The sequence below is a fragment of the Chaetura pelagica genome, unplaced genomic scaffold, assembly GCF_000747805.2.
Source record: "Chaetura pelagica isolate M959 unplaced genomic scaffold, ChaPel_1.0 scaffold336, whole genome shotgun sequence".
NCBI lineage: Eukaryota > Metazoa > Chordata > Aves > Apodiformes > Apodidae > Chaetura > Chaetura pelagica.
In genome coordinates, this window is record NW_009953652.1 from 2,430,306 (window position 1) to 2,448,078 (window position 17,773).

General features: G+C 36.2%; 1 protein-coding gene across 1 annotated transcript in view; it reads right to left on the minus strand.

The window, feature by feature from the left end:
* KIF16B (kinesin family member 16B) overlaps positions 1–17,773 on the minus strand; it is a 131,375-nt gene that overhangs the window by 80,434 nt on the left and 33,168 nt on the right. The gene's annotated exons all lie outside the window — the stretch shown is intronic.

The window sequence follows — 17,773 nt, forward strand, 5'->3', positions numbered from 1 at the left end:
CAGCAGGACAAGTGGGAGACTTCAACCTTGGATAAAATATGTGATGTACTAATCAGACAGTCTATGCAAGAAATAATTAACTATAGTTTTGAAATATGTTTTAGTATTTATAAAGTTTCTTTTTCGAGTTGAAACAAAGTCCTACTGGCTTCTAGGCTTGGAGGATAATGGCAACACAGACTGTGAATGTGTACACACACTGCCTGTCAAAATGAAGATGTTGTTCTAGGTAGAACAGCTAAGCCCTTGTGAGCCAAGGAAGACTGACAACTCAAGGACAGGCAACATCAGCACTTCTGTGTATTATAAGGCTCACACTTTTCTCCAGGTGCTAATAAACACAGCATATATGTTTTCTGACAGCAGCATGACTACTCCTTTTCCAAGTCGTCTGTATGCCTTTGCCAGAGCCAATCAAGACAGTACACTGTTTGTAAGAAAAGACAGATAGATTGTTACATGTATTTTCCCAAGTACAGCAACTTGACAAATCTGCAAGAAGAAAACAGATCCAATATCTCATTTCCCTGCAAAGCACAAATGTCATCAACATTGATACTGCTTAAAAAAATCCTAAGTATATATGCACCTGGGCAACACAAGATGATGACACAACATACAAAAGACATTCCAAAACAAAACTGGGAAATCCTGCTCTGGTCATGAATGAATTAAGAAGTTCTTTGGTTTTCAGGAAGAAAGCAAAAAGCTGTGACTCATGTTGTCCTGCATCTCCCTGACATTCAAACTGGACCCAGCTATTCCTTGCTATTCTAGGTGGCACCTCATAAAATGAAAATAAAATAAAAATAATTGTTCGAGTGAAAAAGTAATTTCAGTCCAAAATACCTATCACATATTAAATACTTACTGAGTGGCACCTGCAGTTACACATAATTTATAACGTTCTCATAAGATGAGTTGAAGACTTAAAACACTGAGGACTGGTGGCCATTTACACAACTGCTGGCACCTTTGGCCCAATGGAAAAACATTTAAGAGCTTTTTTTTTTTTTTTTCCCCAGCATTACTAAGCATTTGCCAACATCCCAAGTTAAAAATACACATGCCAGGATGTCTCACTGAGTGAGAAAAAGATCTCACAAATAAAGAAGAAAAAAAAAAAGATTCTTTCATTTTCCTGTCTTTTAACATTTAACCCATTGTTACTATATATGTATATCAAGCATGTGCAATTGTGATTTAAAAGAGATGTGTTGTTTATTTATTCAGATCTAAAATTAAAGAACACAAATTAATCAAGTCTCTAAACCCTTATCTTGTAAATTACTATCACTCATACACAGAATACACCCTGTTGATGGAAGCATTACAATCATCTCAGCTGCTATCCACTGCATTTAAATATAAAATTTTAAAGAGGTATCTGGAGTAATTGCTAAACTGTAATAATTTAGCTTAAAATTTACTTCCAGATTCAAAAGCTTCTTCAAGGAAGCCTCCAAATGACAAACTGTGCCCTTTTGCCCCAAACCAAAAATCAGAGAAACCCCATCAACAGCAGATCTTTATTACTCTGTTCTCCTACAGAGTGAGAAAGAGAAGAAAAAGACCAGAAAGAAGTAGCCAAATTGTCCCTCTTTCATCCTTAACAGCATAGGAAGGATGTTTCTAAAGGAGGACAGACCTCTTTTGAAAGAAATTGAAAGTCTAAAAGCTATTATAAGGCAGAGAAATTATTTGGTTTGAACCAGGATGTGATTCATTTGTGCAGAACGATTTTAAGAAGCAGTGAATCCATAAGTCAAATGACAAGGGCAGGAAAGGTCACCGTGCCCACTAAAAAATACTAATTCAGAAAATTTATTAAAACCTCAAGGTACAGTTTAAGGAAGTAGAATATACCGCATGAATTTTAACTTCAATTATGCTCAAACAGAAAACTGTATCATACTCCCTCAGTATTTAAGATGCATTCATGAATTGTGGAAAATAAAGCAAGCCCAGTATTATCCACAAAGGAGTACTCCAGTTAATATAAATGGCTACTGTGTGAGGAGAAAGAAAGGTTTTCTTCTTTAGGAGCTGATAGATTAAATTGACTCATTTGAAGAGTAGAAGCTCAGAAAATAATTCTGAGTCAGTATATAAGAAAAAAACTTCCTTGAGTCAAAGTTAAAATAAGGGTATCATATTGTGTATTTTAAATGATGGTTTCTTTGAACTCAGCTCTGACTCAGCACTCAGAAATATCCTGATAACAGTAACACTTCTGTGAGAGATGTAAGAGCTATTGTGAAATCTCATCCCTTCTGCACTGATGCATAGAATTTGATGTATTAACTGATAAGAAGACATTTCCAAGCTCACAGCCAAGATGTGTTCTGGTAGTTTAGGAAAAAAAAACCTTTATGTAAAGTACCTATTTGAGCCATAGAGTTAATCATCATATAGAACTGCCCATGATAAAGACCATCTCTAAGATACAGGCAATTTCTTTAAATGTGTTTCTGTAAATGCAAACACAAAAATGGAATCACAAAAGTTTACTTCCTTAATAAACAGCATATTGAATTATATTTTAAAAGAAAATAAGCCCAAAAGACGTTTCTAACATTCCTTGACCAACCTACCAGTAAATTGAAACATATGCTGCTACTGGCCCAGCACACAGGATACAGAATTGGCACACTTCCCTTTTAATGAACAGAACCTCTTGGAGAACTTTAATTTCTGTTACACCTTCCACTGCAAAAATTCATGGTTTTTATTGAAATATTGAACAGTTAGCTATTGCACACAGCCCTAAGAATACACTCTACAGACACCTTCAGTAAAACATAACATTATGCTGCTTAAGTAAACTGTCCAGATGTCTATATTTAAATTATGCAAAGATAAGTAATACTAAATTAAAGAAATTATGGGTAAAAATGTGCAATGGCAAGTCTTTGCATTAATATTTAACAGGCCTATACCACAGCAGATTCTTATGCTAACAGGTACTTTGGGCACATTTGATTTCACTGAAAATATGCTATTATACTCTGAGTTCACAAAAATGCCTGAAGATACTCAGCAGCCCAGCACTAACATTAAACTCTCTATAAAATAAACAGATGTAAACTGTACACAAGGGAAGTTCTTAATTGGTTTTCCTCTAAGTTATATATTCAGTACACTTTGCATGCTCTTTAAATCACTTGAAACAAATGTTTCATACCTACAGAAAGAAATATTCCATGCTCCTCAGAATTCAAGGGCACCTAAAATGCTGATTTCCAAACTCAGCAGACAGATAACATTAATGAAGTTATAGAGGAAGAAATACATGGAGGAAGAAGCTTCAACTGGTCACTCCATTATCAAGGTGGGTGAAAACCCAGGACTTCACTCACTGCCATCAGAAATGTATATATTCTCCATGTCAGAATGGCAGAAGACAGGCAACTTAAAATTACACAGTTTGGATAAATCCAGGAAGTTGAAGGTTGTACTACTGAATTACAACAGAACAGACAGGCCTTTACTAGGCCAACCCAGCTGATGTAGGTGTGCTCCAAGAGGGTTACATTGTTTGTGTTTCAATGTTGACACTTTCAAAAAAGAGCAAATGAGGCATAACTGCAGGGCAGCACAAGAACCAGTACGTACAAAACTTGAGAGGGGGAATTACTCAACAAGCAGTACTCACTTGCCATTTCTTTCATGATGGAGTATAAAAATATTCAGTGGAAGCTCAAAACCGAAAAGCAACCCCTTGTTAAACTGGAGGACACTGCCCATGTCAATAATTTACATAAATGGAAGAAATTAACTGGAGAAATTGTGGGAAGAGGGAATTATTTGTACAAAGACACAGAGTATCTATTGACTGTGGTTCCTAACTCCAAGAATTGCAGAGACATAAAACATCGGAAGTTTTCTGGAGGATTGCTATCCACTTGCACTGAATTATACTCCAAAATCAGGTACTGTTGAATAAACATGACTTCACCTACAGGACTATTTATTCTGAACCAGTATAATTTGTCTTTAGCAAGGGCAAAAGGTCAAGAATGTTTGAAGTTTAATTTTAAATTAGATTTATTAGTGTCTTAATGTAAATTATCAGTAAGTATCTTAGAAATGTGTGTTATCAATGCAAATTATGAGTCTTTTTTGACTCTTGCTAATTTACTTACTTCAGCAATGAGTTCTTTAGCTACTATCCATAAAAATAAACATAAGAAAAGACTTTGTTCCCATTTAGTGATTTTTGACGCAATTGTTTGTATCCTGTCTTCGGAGGGGGTGAGACAGTTATTATTTTAAACTGAAATTTGTGGTAAGCCAAAAAAAAATACATATATCCTATAATGATGCATTAGGCAGTGTTTTCTGCTTTTGCTGAATTACTTTCCAAGAGATCTCTGCAGAGAAGGGGCAAACATGGAAGCAGCACCTTTGCTGCTTCCTTTCATCACTACCTCCCCCAACTTTTCGATGTGTGAAAACTTCCAAAATTCCTGGTATTTTTGAGAAAACAAGAGGAAAAATTCCTTGATTTTTATTTTTTTTATTTTTTTTTTACTGTCTGTCTTTACTGAACCCTTTCTTCTTAGTTTCTACAAGGTCTAGCCCAACAACCTTATAGACACTGCACTTTCATTTAGATCATATCCCTTTTAATAATATGTAGCTTTCTGATTCTTGTCACAAAGTACAAAAATTATACCAGTGTTATCTACATTCATAGCTTTATATTTAATAACAATGTACACTGCAAGTCTTATTAAGAGGATAAAAATTCACATTTAAATTGCATTAGATAGTAAAATCCCCTCAAAATCCCCTCAGTCGAGATCCCCTCAAAATCCTGATGACTAAAGAAACTAAACTCCAATTTACCAGCACAATTTCACCTGCAAATCCTTTCTAGATTTAACTCCAGGTTGCCATCACAAAAGCCAAACAAGCTAAATTATACATCAGTGACGTTCTACAGAATAAAACTCTGGAAATAGTTTTGCTCAATTAATTACTAGAGCTTTCATCACACAATTGAAGTACACAAGCTGAATTATTCTGCAACTTTCCATATTAATATATTGCTTTGATATTGTAATTAATTACCCGATAATCAGGAAACTCAGATAACAAGATATTACCTTATTATTGCATGCATCGTATGTATTCTACATAAGTCTAATTTATCTTTACAGTAACAAAATTTTCTAGATATGTCACTGGGGTACAAGATGATTTTATTTTTCCTTTAGCACTCTCCATACATTTTAGCTTTTACCTACATTAATCAAATACTCTTGTGAAACATGGAAGCTTTCAGTTCAAATGGAAAAATACTGTTTATCATCATGTTCCCCCTTCTTTTTCTTTTTAAACAGGGGAATAATTTGCCTACTTAAATAAGACAGATGATCCTCCAGCGTGCCATTCCCTTCTTATGTAAGCTGTAAAAATGTTGTTTGCAACTATATTAAATTACATACAGTGTTGTAAACTTTAAGTGTCCTTCATAAAAACACCTCTCTAACTTTGGGTTTAGACTTCAACTTGCATGCCATTCTGCATGACTCGTGTAATTGCTAAAGCCTGAAGAGTCTGATACAAAACCCACAAAGTGCTTCTATTGCATGTTTTTTGGGATCTGAGTAAGTGCTTGTAAAGCACCAACATGTTCCTACATCAAAAGTCTGCCTAAGAGCTCTGACAACAGTCAGTCTTCCAACTATGGAATAGGATCACCACTCTTGTACAAAATAGCTGTAGATCATGGCCGAGTTCCATGTATACATTATTTCTTTTCCCTTTTAAATACAAGCTTTGTAATTGTTGTTTTCCACTCAAAGCTTATTCCCAGTATTTGGGTGTTACAGTCCTCATGTTTGGAGAGGTTTTTAATGGATTAAAAATAACAGGATATAAGAGGAATACACTGCAGATTGACTCCTGTTTCCATTCACAGGAATTATATGAATAATTCTAAATGCAATTCTTCTGAAAGAAATGTGATACATAAATAGATGGGCTACTCCTTTGAATTTTCATTGCATTACATGCTCATTATTATATTTACAAAGAAGATATGCTCAGTTATTAAAGTTGTATTCACAATAGTAAGAGGCAAGCACACTAAAAATTGAGTAAAGTAAACAAAACACACCAAAAAATTACTTGATTAGTTCTGTAATTTAAGTGGAATTTCAGGACCTCTACCTCTGTTTAAAACATCAGTGTTTCTCTTGTCTGAGGGGAAAGAACTGAAAGTGACCTCCTATGTTACCAAGTGCAGTTCACAAATACCATAATAAATCACTTTGTAGATTACACTCAAGCTCTCATCCTTTATACAATATAATGTAAATTATTTCCAATTATTTAATCTGAACTTACTAATAGTCACTTTATACTGATGTATTTTGCATCACTATTGACATTCAGCAGAAATATTTTTCTTCCTTCTCTGGAATTTATTCATTGACATAGTTACTGAGAGCTGTCAGATACACTCTCCTTACTGTGGTTATACCAGGCCAATCCCCAAGCATCTCCTTTCACATGACTGGACTCACCACACCCTGGTGTTTAATGCATCCTATATCAGGGTCATCGTCCTTGACCCTGACAACTTAGATGCCATGTTCCCAGTGTCTATGCAATTTTGCCAGCCCTGGGTACAACGGCACCCCTATTAGTCACTCACTGCCCTCAACATCTATCTAATCCTCTCAAGGTTTCATTTGTCTTTCATGCAGGTGTACTATCTCATGACAGTCAAGTCTCATGCCATCTCCCTCCACTTCCATGGTGTATTAAGTTCTTATTAGTCCCAAAGCTTTTGCACTGCAAACTACTTACCATCAATCACCCTTCTATTATTCTGATTCTCAATCACCCCATCCTCTGTGAGATGCTCTACTAGACAAATTATGTCTCCCACCTTTAATATCACCAAACTTCATCAGTTAACACACCTAAAGAAATTGAACAGATCAATCCCCAAAATGTGGGGTTTTTTTCAGGAGGTGGTGTTGGAGCTCTACTGCCAACTTCTCTCCCATCCCAGTACCATTGCTTCCCTCATGCCCACTGCAGAAACACTTTTATTTTAATTTAAATTCTAATCTCCCCACTACCTAAATAAGGAAATTGTTTCCTATGTGTCTCAGAGTTTCTTTACACATCCACAAAGATGAGAACTAGTCCTCCAGCTGTTTCTAGCAGGGATCACTGAAGGACAGAACCAGATCCAGCATGTATGGTACTGGGCAGACAAACCAGGATCAGCTAGCTCTAGAAATTATCAGACTGCAAGCAACATTATAAATATTCATTAAATAGGAAACTACTATTTTGAAAACAACATATTTACAGAGAAGAAGGTAGTTACAATTTTTACAATTCTTAAAAGACCACTGGCAGAAATAAATATGCCATTTTAAAGAAGTCTTCACCAGAAAAACATTCCTTGAAGTTTCCTCATTAGTAAAGCAAATATAAGCCATTCAGGATGCAATATGATACTAGGTTTTGAGTCCTTCCACAGTTTACCTCAGCATAATGAAGGCAGGTCAGAGTAGCAGCTCTGAATTTAACATTTTCATGTAGGTTTAAATGTTTAGTTCCACTAGGTAGTATTTTAACAGACTCTTTTTCTTCCATTTCATTTTTAGAATAGAGTTTATAATGACTTTTCTGGTAATTGACAAAGGTATAATCACCTTACTTTTTTCCCCAGAAATGATGTGCTAGTTTTCACTAGGTCAGTGACAATAAATGTGAGTTGTCACATATGTGAAGTTTTTAATGAAAATTACAGTACTACTTAAAAGGTCAGAAAATGAAAAACATATATTCCTTTTGTCTCAAGGAAAACATTTGAGGATGCTACAAAAAGACAGAATAAAGAGCTCTTTAAAAATATCAGTTTGATTATGTGTACCTAAAGTATAAAATAATGGGTGCTTTAAGCTGGCACAAATGGCATCAGCAACTTGCTGCTTGTCATGAAATGAGTAGGATTGTGGACACACTTTCTTTGTAAAGTTGGTAAACTCAGTTGGGGAAACAAAACTTTTCTTATCAACTATACACATCCTCCCTTAAATCAAATTAAATAAACCCTTTCTAAAACCAAACTCAAATTCTATCATTAACAGTATACAAGATACGCATATGTACATATAAATAAAAATTCTACATATACACAGTGTACTGTCACTTAACTTGAATCTCTAAATTGCAGTATTTACAGCACAATGATTGAAAGCTAGGAAAAGAGACTACTTTAGCAATGAAATAAAAACAAACAAGACAATCTAATTCGCAATAGTCAATATAGTAACTTAACTGCTTTATAGAACAGCATAAGGGGATGCCACATGCTTGAACTTCAATCACAATAGAAGGATCTCTGATTTTAATTAGAAACAATAATGAATCACATGTATAGATGCTAAACAAGATGACAGCATCCATTAAAAAAAAAAGCAGATCAAATATAGAGGATAAACACGCATAAAATGGGGGAAAGGACAAGATGACAAGAGTATAATTCCCAAAATATACCAAGGAGAAATATGTACTGTTTGATAGTATCAAAATTTCCTTTAAAAGTTGTATAAAAACAACCTATACTGTGAAATCTGTAGTCTGGCATCAGTCCTTAACACCAAGGACAGAAGAAATATGGTATCTAATGGAAGAAAAAAGTAAAAAAATCCCAAAACACCACCACCACCAAAACAAGTAAAAAGCTTAAAATGTATTTCATAGCCAAGACAGACATTCCAAATATTGACTGAAGCATAAAGTTCCCATTACATTTTTTAAAAGTTCAGCAAAATTGAATCGGAAAAAGACAGAATGGGGGCGAGACTCTTGCAAACCATGTAATCTAGACTGCAGTATATTATGGCATTCTTGGCAGGCTGCAGTTTTGCCTGATTTGAGTATTTTTTAAATTTAGGTCCCATTTAGTCAATGTGAGTAACTTAGCACAGCCCTGCCAGCTACTATCAGAAAATAACACTTCCTTTAAAGATACAAGCCTGTGTGTATTTGGGGAGAAAACACAAAGCAATCTACCCCAACCTCAAGAAGCAATCACTGACCTTCACACTTTGCCGATTGATTTGAACCCTAAGCTGGATAGCTGTCCTCTTTTTTGCATTCTGAGCAAAACCTCCAGGGGACTACTTTTTGTCAGCTAAAACAAAATAATAAAAAAGAAAGTCCTGTTCACCAAAGGAGATATGACTTCTATTATATTTACATGCTGTAAAAAACGAGGCAAATTTTTCTTCTTCACTGGCAAAGCTTTATGTTATTTTTCATACAACCCTACTGAGGCTTGAAAACATTCATGCACAAATGCTGCATATCACGGCATCCCTGCCTCTCACTTGACTTCTCAGTGACTCCTGACAGGTACTACTGCACCTCAAATTTATAAATCTGGTGGAGGTAATTAATTCCACTATGTAAATTAAGTCAAAACAGAAGATCAATGCACCGAGTACAATGTTGCACTTTCCAATGTCTTATGACTGACAAGTAAATATACCAATCACAACAGATAGAGGGCAAATCTACTCCCAATCCTAAATCTCGAGGCAGCCAAAACACTAAGTTTCATATTTTCAGAAGTTAAGTAAGACCTCATAATGGGTCTAATGTCAACTATTTCAATAAAAAGCAGATTGGGTGTTTGGAATATTCATTTAAATGCTTCGTTAACATAAACTGTCAGGAGCAGATTAAAAATATCTTTAAAAAACGTTGCCAACCTGGGCGATGTGTCATTGAACTCAGCTTGAGTTTAACATGCACAATGTCCTTTCTTAATGAAAATCAGTTGACAGGTGGATTAAGACCAAAAATATCACTGATAAACAAAAGCTTACGATCTCTGAAACTATGCGTTGAGTTCAGCACAGCCTTCAGTATTGCTTTACCAGAAGCAATCTATGGCATTGAACATTTAAATACTTTTAAAATAGAGATGACTCTTGGATTTCATATTTTAAGTAGCTTATCTTGGACAAAGCTACAGAGATTTAAACATAAAACCAAATACAACCAAATTCTCTCCCAGGCATATTTCAATTAAGAGTCTTAATGAGTGTCTTAAATTCAGCTAATCAATTCAGGTCTTTAGAGACTAGCAACTTGAAAAGGAAATAGCCAAAAGAAAATTCCTCAGGAAGAAACCCTCTCAGATTTCCCTTGGTTAGGGATCCAGCAAGAAACAATTTCCCTGGGTTAAATGAATCTTTAACCTTAAAATGCTCCTTTGCCTTTCTGCTATCCTCCCTATATATGATTCTAACTCTGAAACCACCAAAGTCCATCAGACCACTGCCTCCTGCCTTCCATACCTCAGAATGCTATGTTGCATTTTGCAACCATCTATCGACTAAAACCTGAGTAAGAAACGAGAGACCAGGATGTGCTCACGTAATTAAAGACTGTGTAAACAGAGAAAAATGGCAGAGGGATTACTTTCATTCAGATGGACAATTTTAACATCTGCATTTCAGACGCCCAAAAGCATGACTTTTTTGTCACATTTCAGTCGCATTTCTCAATGCAAACAGCTTTCCTTGCAAACATTGAGTAACTTGATATATGTAACCAAAAAGACAAATCTATTTGTGCTTTCCTATAGGGGCCAAGGAAAAACTCAAATGAACTCCAGAGACATGAAACTATATGCCCCTCTTCTTTAACACAGATAATTCTTGGTTATCTGACAATCACTCTGCATGAATTTGCCCCAAAATTCAGAGTGTCCCTGCAGCATGTAATCAGTAAATAAATGAGTATTGCAGAGCAAGTGCCTTATCAATTTTCCAAACTTTGGTTTTCTAAGAGTTCCCATTAAAAAGCTGTCACCACAGAAGCTGCAGAAGCACATATGATGGGTGGATCCCATTGGAAAAAAAAACAAAAAAAACAACACCAAGAAAAAACAAAAAAAGCCCCAACAACTAAGGAGATGACATTCCTTCATGCGAAAATGTAACCCACAATTGTGTACCCTGATTTTTTTAAAAGCTTCTAACACAGCTTATCTTGCTCCTGACAGCAACCAAGCTTTCCATAAGGACCAGGGCATGGGATTTTGAATTTGTTCTTTTGACCAGAAATTCTATTTCAAAACAGACATGCCATACCCACATTCAACTGAAAAAAAAAAAACCCAAACAGGAGAGACCCATCATTGCCTTTTTCCCCCCAAGATTCAAAATACAGTATTTTTTGAGTCTTGTCAACAACCTTCTTGGCTTACCACGCTCCTGTGCTGCCCATCCAATATACAATCAACATTAAGGGTATGATACTATAGCCTGAACTCAGGAACGGAAGAGGAAGAATTTTGATAAGCTTATAAGGGAAAGTAATAAGCCCATTTCACTCCTTATAGTATCAGACTGCTTCTTCACGCAATAAAGGACAGAGCACCTTTGTACTGCTACAAAATATAAGTAGTTAAAAAACTGTTCTTTATAAAGGAGTGTTTAAATGTAACCCATCTCCACATTTGTTTTCTTATGCTTTGTGAACGGAGCCACAAAATCAGAACTGGAGGTGAAATGAAACAGTTGGAAACAAAAATAAACTTCCAGCCATTGACAATCAATGATTTGGAGAAGTGCTCATGCAGAAAGGCAGTTTTTAGCAGAAATTTGCCATGCAGAAAACCCAAGAATTGAATTAAACTCATTCAGAACAAATGCTTCACCAATACTTTGTCCAGATGCTGCAAACAAGACTTTTAAATAAATTAACTGTAAATATTTAACAAAAAGCCTACAGAGGTTGACATTTTGAAGACAGGTGAGTCTTTAACTGGTCTTAATTACATCTTCTGGATTTACCTAAGGGTAAAAACTCCAGATGTACAAACAGTGATATTCATGGATGAACTACTTTATCAGGTCAGAAGAAATTGCAAATCTTTTGCTCAAAAAGTTCCTGCAAAACAATGAGACTTCTTTCACACAAAAAGAAATTGTGTTGGAAAAAATAAAAAATTAACTACTCTATAGTTCTAGCTAAGCCCCGTGTTTTCCAAGTATTCACAGAGCCAAATCCACCTGAAAACAAATGGAAATTAGGCACCTAAAACACTTTCAAGTACTAACTGATGTTTCAGTACCTAAAATAGTGATAATCTGAAACACCAGCACGTTACCCTCCAACAAATAAAAGCAAACCTGCACTCTCTTCAACAAGATTCTATTGCATGAGTCAATCACCACTGACAAGATTTTTTATTTCCTTCTGGGAAGACTGGAGTGGAAAGAAAAGGATATTAAGTTATATTAGATTGTCAGGGCTGAGCATTCTCTATACTATATGTCTCAATAACATCCTCATACTCAGAGGGGAAAATATATAAGCGTACCAGAGAAAAAATATTCTGCATAATAAAGCAATCTTGCTATGCACCAACTGGAAAAACCTACAATAACAGTGGCAGAAAAACTATTTGGAAACAACACAGATATGTTCATAGTGCTTTTCGCATTTACATTATGGGTTAAAGTATCCAAGCTACATGCTGAAGAAATGGAATGGAGCCACTCCTTACTTCTGAACGCTGCATTGCCTCCTGGAAGACAGGCAGGAATTTCATCAACCATATTCCAGACAACTAGCATATACATATTAATCCTGCCAATACTAGGAAATACTTGAAACGTTTGTCAGGAAACATTAGAAATATCAGCATTAGGAAAGTTATTATATGATGGCTTAGAATGTAACAAGATTTCTAAAAGCATAATATTCTCAAAAAATAAACAAGGAAAAAAGAACTTCTACTGCAACACACAAGGAAATATTTACTGTGTGGATGAGAGAAACGAGGTTGCAGAGGAGAATAAAATATTTCTAAAGATTGTGAAATCTAGTTTGGGCTTACTAGCAATAATTCCTTAAAAGATGAAGGGGGAAGCAGAACTGCATATTTAGCTTGTTGTGTTTTGGATGGGAACTGGTTACATGGACACCCTTCTTGCCTTGCTGGCTGGCTCCCTTACAAAATACGTACCACAAAGTGATCAGCAAGGACAAAACACTGAGCAGCTGCTGAAAGAAATTCAATTGTGTCTACTTGTGATTGACAAGACAATTCAAGGGTAAAAAAAATAATAAATAATTATGTCCCAATAAAATAAATTTGAAATATTTGAGATTCCCATTAAAGTGACACCCTACACATTGACTAGGAAAAGCTGCTTTGCTTCATATTGTATTAAGAACTGCTCCTCTCCTTTAGTGGGCACCTGCTAAACAAGCTGGTTTTGTATTCTGTAAAGCTACATACACAGCATCAAATTTCTATCCTATGTTTTACTATGTTCAGCTTGACACAGGTATGGTTTCTGGAATAACAAAATAAATTTTGAATCACTTGCCACAGAAGTGGTAGGTGCTGTCTGGGAGGCAAAGGGAAGACAGAAGGAAATATGGAACACATAATGAGTGATGAGGCATACAGTCTGTCATCTGTGGACATGCCAAAGGTATGTTTTGTACTACCCCAGAACTTCAATAAAATGCTTTTGAAAATGAAAAAAAATGCTCTTCCTTTCTAAGCAATAAACTAATTATCTATTTAATCATCAGCTCTGAAAGGGGATATCAATTCCCTCACGTGTACATATGTTAGATAAAGCATAAACTCCTGCTACATCTTCTCCTTCAAGTCAATGACACACAGAAATAACATCATCCCTCTGGCTGCCAGAGACTGTTTCAGTACAGTTAAAATTTAAAGTTTAGTATAATTAAGACACTTTAGTCTTCCAAGACAATGAAACTTCTACTATCCAAAGCCACAAAGAAAACCACAACTGAGAAGAAACTTCCACATCAGATTTTTTGCTGGCTCCTAGAGCTTTAGGCCACACCACCCTCATCAATTAAGAAAAAACATTAAAGAGTCTGCAACAACCAAGATCAGAAAACTAGTTTTGATGTGAACTGCTTACTGTGGAAGCGCAGGTGCTTCAGCAGCAGCCCACACAGGCATTGACTGCTCTCTGAAATGAATGTCAATTAAAAAGGCAGATGCAGAACTGCTCAAACAAGGAACTGCTAAGATAGTGAAGCTAAAATGATGGGAAATTAATGATGTCGTTCCTTTAAAAGATAAGGGAATTACAGTAACAGTTCTTAGGTTCGTAAGGTCAGCTAAGCTTTCCCATTTGTTTCTCTTTCCCACTCAAAACTGACTGCCCCATGCTCACTGCTGACAAGCAGCTATTAACATACAGAAGCCATATTATTGCAGTGGCACCCCAAAGCACCACTATACTTAACATGCTGCAAGAATTTCCACTAGAAGCCTTGGCAGATTCAAAGTAATTTTACAGCAATCTTGGCCTTCATTCCTAGAATCACAAGGACAAACTTAACAAGTTGCAGTGCCTGCTCCTTGACACTTTAGAGCTTGTATAGACAGAACTACTACTGACATCTGAGAAAAATTCCCTGAATAGAACTGCAGGATTTGGCTAATTGTAAGTAGAGGTGTCTGTATGTGCGCTCAAGTTTCCTGGACACTAGCCTGCAAAATCCTGTTTTCCAGTGGCTTATAAAACTTAAGCCATTAAAGCTGCCATTTTTCATGCTGGAGCATCTGCTGCAGACTGGCTTCTGCTCCCACCAGCTTGAATTTAAGGGAAATAGGAGAACTATTCTTCTGTTTCAAAAAATGAGGCCCACAGAGCATTCTGCTATGTCTCCACTGGAACAGGCTTCACCTCTTCACAGTCTCCTATGTTTGACCACATCGAGCATACATTAGTTTTCAAGGAAAAAGCCTACATACTGCAACATTGACATTCAGGGCAGAGAACAAGATCTTCTTGCCATCAGTGATGCTTTCTAGCAGGAGGTATTACATCTTCCAGCTAAGAGACAGCAACTCTGCCCTTGATATTCTTCATGCTGGTGTTCAAAAGGGAGAAACGGCCTGGCTGAAAGGGAAAGATGTAGGCTATCTTAATTCACCCTCAAGTCCCATATGCATTACAATAGTCTTTAATTACATATCATATATTTTCTACAGGACCTGTGAATAATTCATTCCATAGACTGTACTCTGGGAATGAATCAAGAGAATGCAGTGAACTAGACTATTATCTACAGGACTCCTACTCATTTGCTCTTAAAGCTGGATGATAAATGAGTCATGGAATTATAGAGGAAAAAAAAAAGTAGTCTCATAGCTAATACATTTATTAATTTAAAAAGCTATTTCATTTCTTCTGTGTTTCTTAGGGGATGGGAGAATTAAGAATTGTTTCACTTATCTGGAATTCTGTTTTGTTTATTTACCTAGAAATTCATCTTTACTTCTGCAGATTACTTTAAATCTATTACTCCATTTCACAGGACCAAAATGTGACCCTCACTATTGAAAGAAATAGAAGAAAAGAGTAGAACTATGTGTACTAATATGCAATAACTACCAAGGAGAAAAAATGGACTTCAGGACTAGTAATGCAATAGCAAAGTCTTTTGCAGAGGAAGATGCATAGACTTGGTTGCCAGCATGTTCTTGTCCCTCTACTGAGGTACAGAGTGAATGAACCTAAAGAGACACCTGGCAGGCAGGGACTGGACCTGCCTTCTCCTTTGTTCAGGAATACAGCCTGATGGCAACAGCAGCAGATTTGTGTTGTGTTTAAGACACCTCTTAGCGGATTTCATTAAAAATATGACCTCTGTAGTTGGGAAGAACAAAGAAGCAGCACATCACTCCAGTGCCACTTCTGCCACAGCATGGCTGTATGCATCAAAACCATACTCACTATCACATGCACAACACTACCATGTACGCAAAGCTACCAGAATCATGCAACAATAAACTCCTCAATATACTTCCAAAAAAAACAGCTGAATAAAATGGTTCTAGTATTCCAAATCTAGTACACATATTGCTATTAGAAACGGTTCCTTTGTGAGGGACTCAAGATAAATATACGTTTTTAATCTAAAATGTTGATGTTTGAATCCTTCTTTAACCTCCCATAACCAAGTTCAATGAGGAATTTACATTTTGTCTTTTCTCCATCTCACTACTATTCTGCTGATCCTTTAGAAGAAACAGCCTTCAGGGTATATTTCTTCTTCTTTTTTTTCTACGGGCTAAATCAGGAGCATCCACTGCTTTCAATTTAGCTCCCCTTCCTGCCACAAGAAAATTAATAGAAAAGCAGACCAAATGCCCAGGAGGAATTGTTGAACAAGTGGCATCTGAGCTGTAGAAAGGATTTCAAAAGCAACTCGCTCTGTCTGACTCCCTCTCATTTGAAAACTGCCTACAAGCCCTAGGGATGGATTAAAGCTAAGCATGGCCTGGATAATCTACAAGTGCAGGGCCCCAGTTGTAAGGAGGATGGCAGCAAAATACTTGGGAGTAGGGTTATTCCTAGAAACCAAAGGGCCTCTTTTGGAATGCACAGCCTGGATCAACCAAACTATTCAACCCTGCCTTGATGTGTGGCTGGTGAGCTGCCCCCAGCTGTGCTACTCTTGACGGTCCAGGTGGTTTCAAGTGGGAAAAACGGTTTAAAACTGAAAAAAGAAAGAATCAGTAGCATTAGACATCTCTTGATCACAACTTTCCAGCAGGAACTTAAAGTGGTCAGACCACCGCAGAGTCATCACAAGCAGCTAAACAGGCTGCAAGAGATAAAGGAGGTTTCTTAATAAGATGGAACACAGGTGGCAGACAGACTTGAAATCAGACTATTTTTTCTGAAATCTACTTTTGACTGCTGCACTTAGCATCCCCCAGGTGGCTGGGACCTTTTCAATACTGCTTCTATTAGGAAAAGAGCTACAGAAGATCAGTAGTACCAGTTCCCAATTTAGTATTTTTTCTTTCTCTGACAACAGCAAGCCAATGGACAAAGCACTGCAAAAAAACATTGGTGAGAGAAGAGCAGTAAGAGCTGCTCTCCTGAAGAAAAAAACAATGTGTATCTCAGGACAACCATATAACCTCTTAAAAAAAAACAAACCACAACAACTTCTGTTTGCTTGCTTTTATAAAAATTACCTCTATCGTGCCTTTTTTCTTCTCAGTTTGCATTGACCTAGGCATACTTACCAGACTGAAGCAAGAGGAATGATCACGTAAAGTAATAATCATCATTTAATAATGACATCTGTTCAGCAGTACAGTAAAATAATGTCTATTTAAGGCAAAACAAATCATGTTTGGATGAACTCTGTCCAAAATCAAATTCCAAAGCAGAAATCTGTGTGCTGGTCAATACTGTAAAGATCCTTAATGAATTAAAAAAAAAAAGGGGGGGGGAGGGAGGTGGAATACAATGTTTCCATGTCCCTGATTCTGAATCAACCTCTGAAAAACAAAGTCCATTTGTAGAGGGAAGCTATGTGACATTTTGCAATGCCAACTTATGTCAACTTTAAATCTTCTGAATTGATTATTTTATGGACTACAAGCACTGCCAGTAACTGCTATACCTAGGAAATAAAGAAATTATGCAAAAGGCCAGGTATAAAACAAACACTAATATATTACTTGTCATTGCTCAACAGCAAATATTCCCTTGTTGTCAGACAACTTTCTCAAAAAAAAAAAAAACACCAAAAAAACCACAACAAAACATGGAAAAAAGCCAATGAACTTATTAAATTTTAATGTACTGAAATTCAGTTATAAAACTATAGAAGTTACTAATGAAGAGAAAAATATTAAAAGAAACAGCTATAAATAGAACCTGCCTATCATTGCCACTTGGTTTTCAATTGCAAC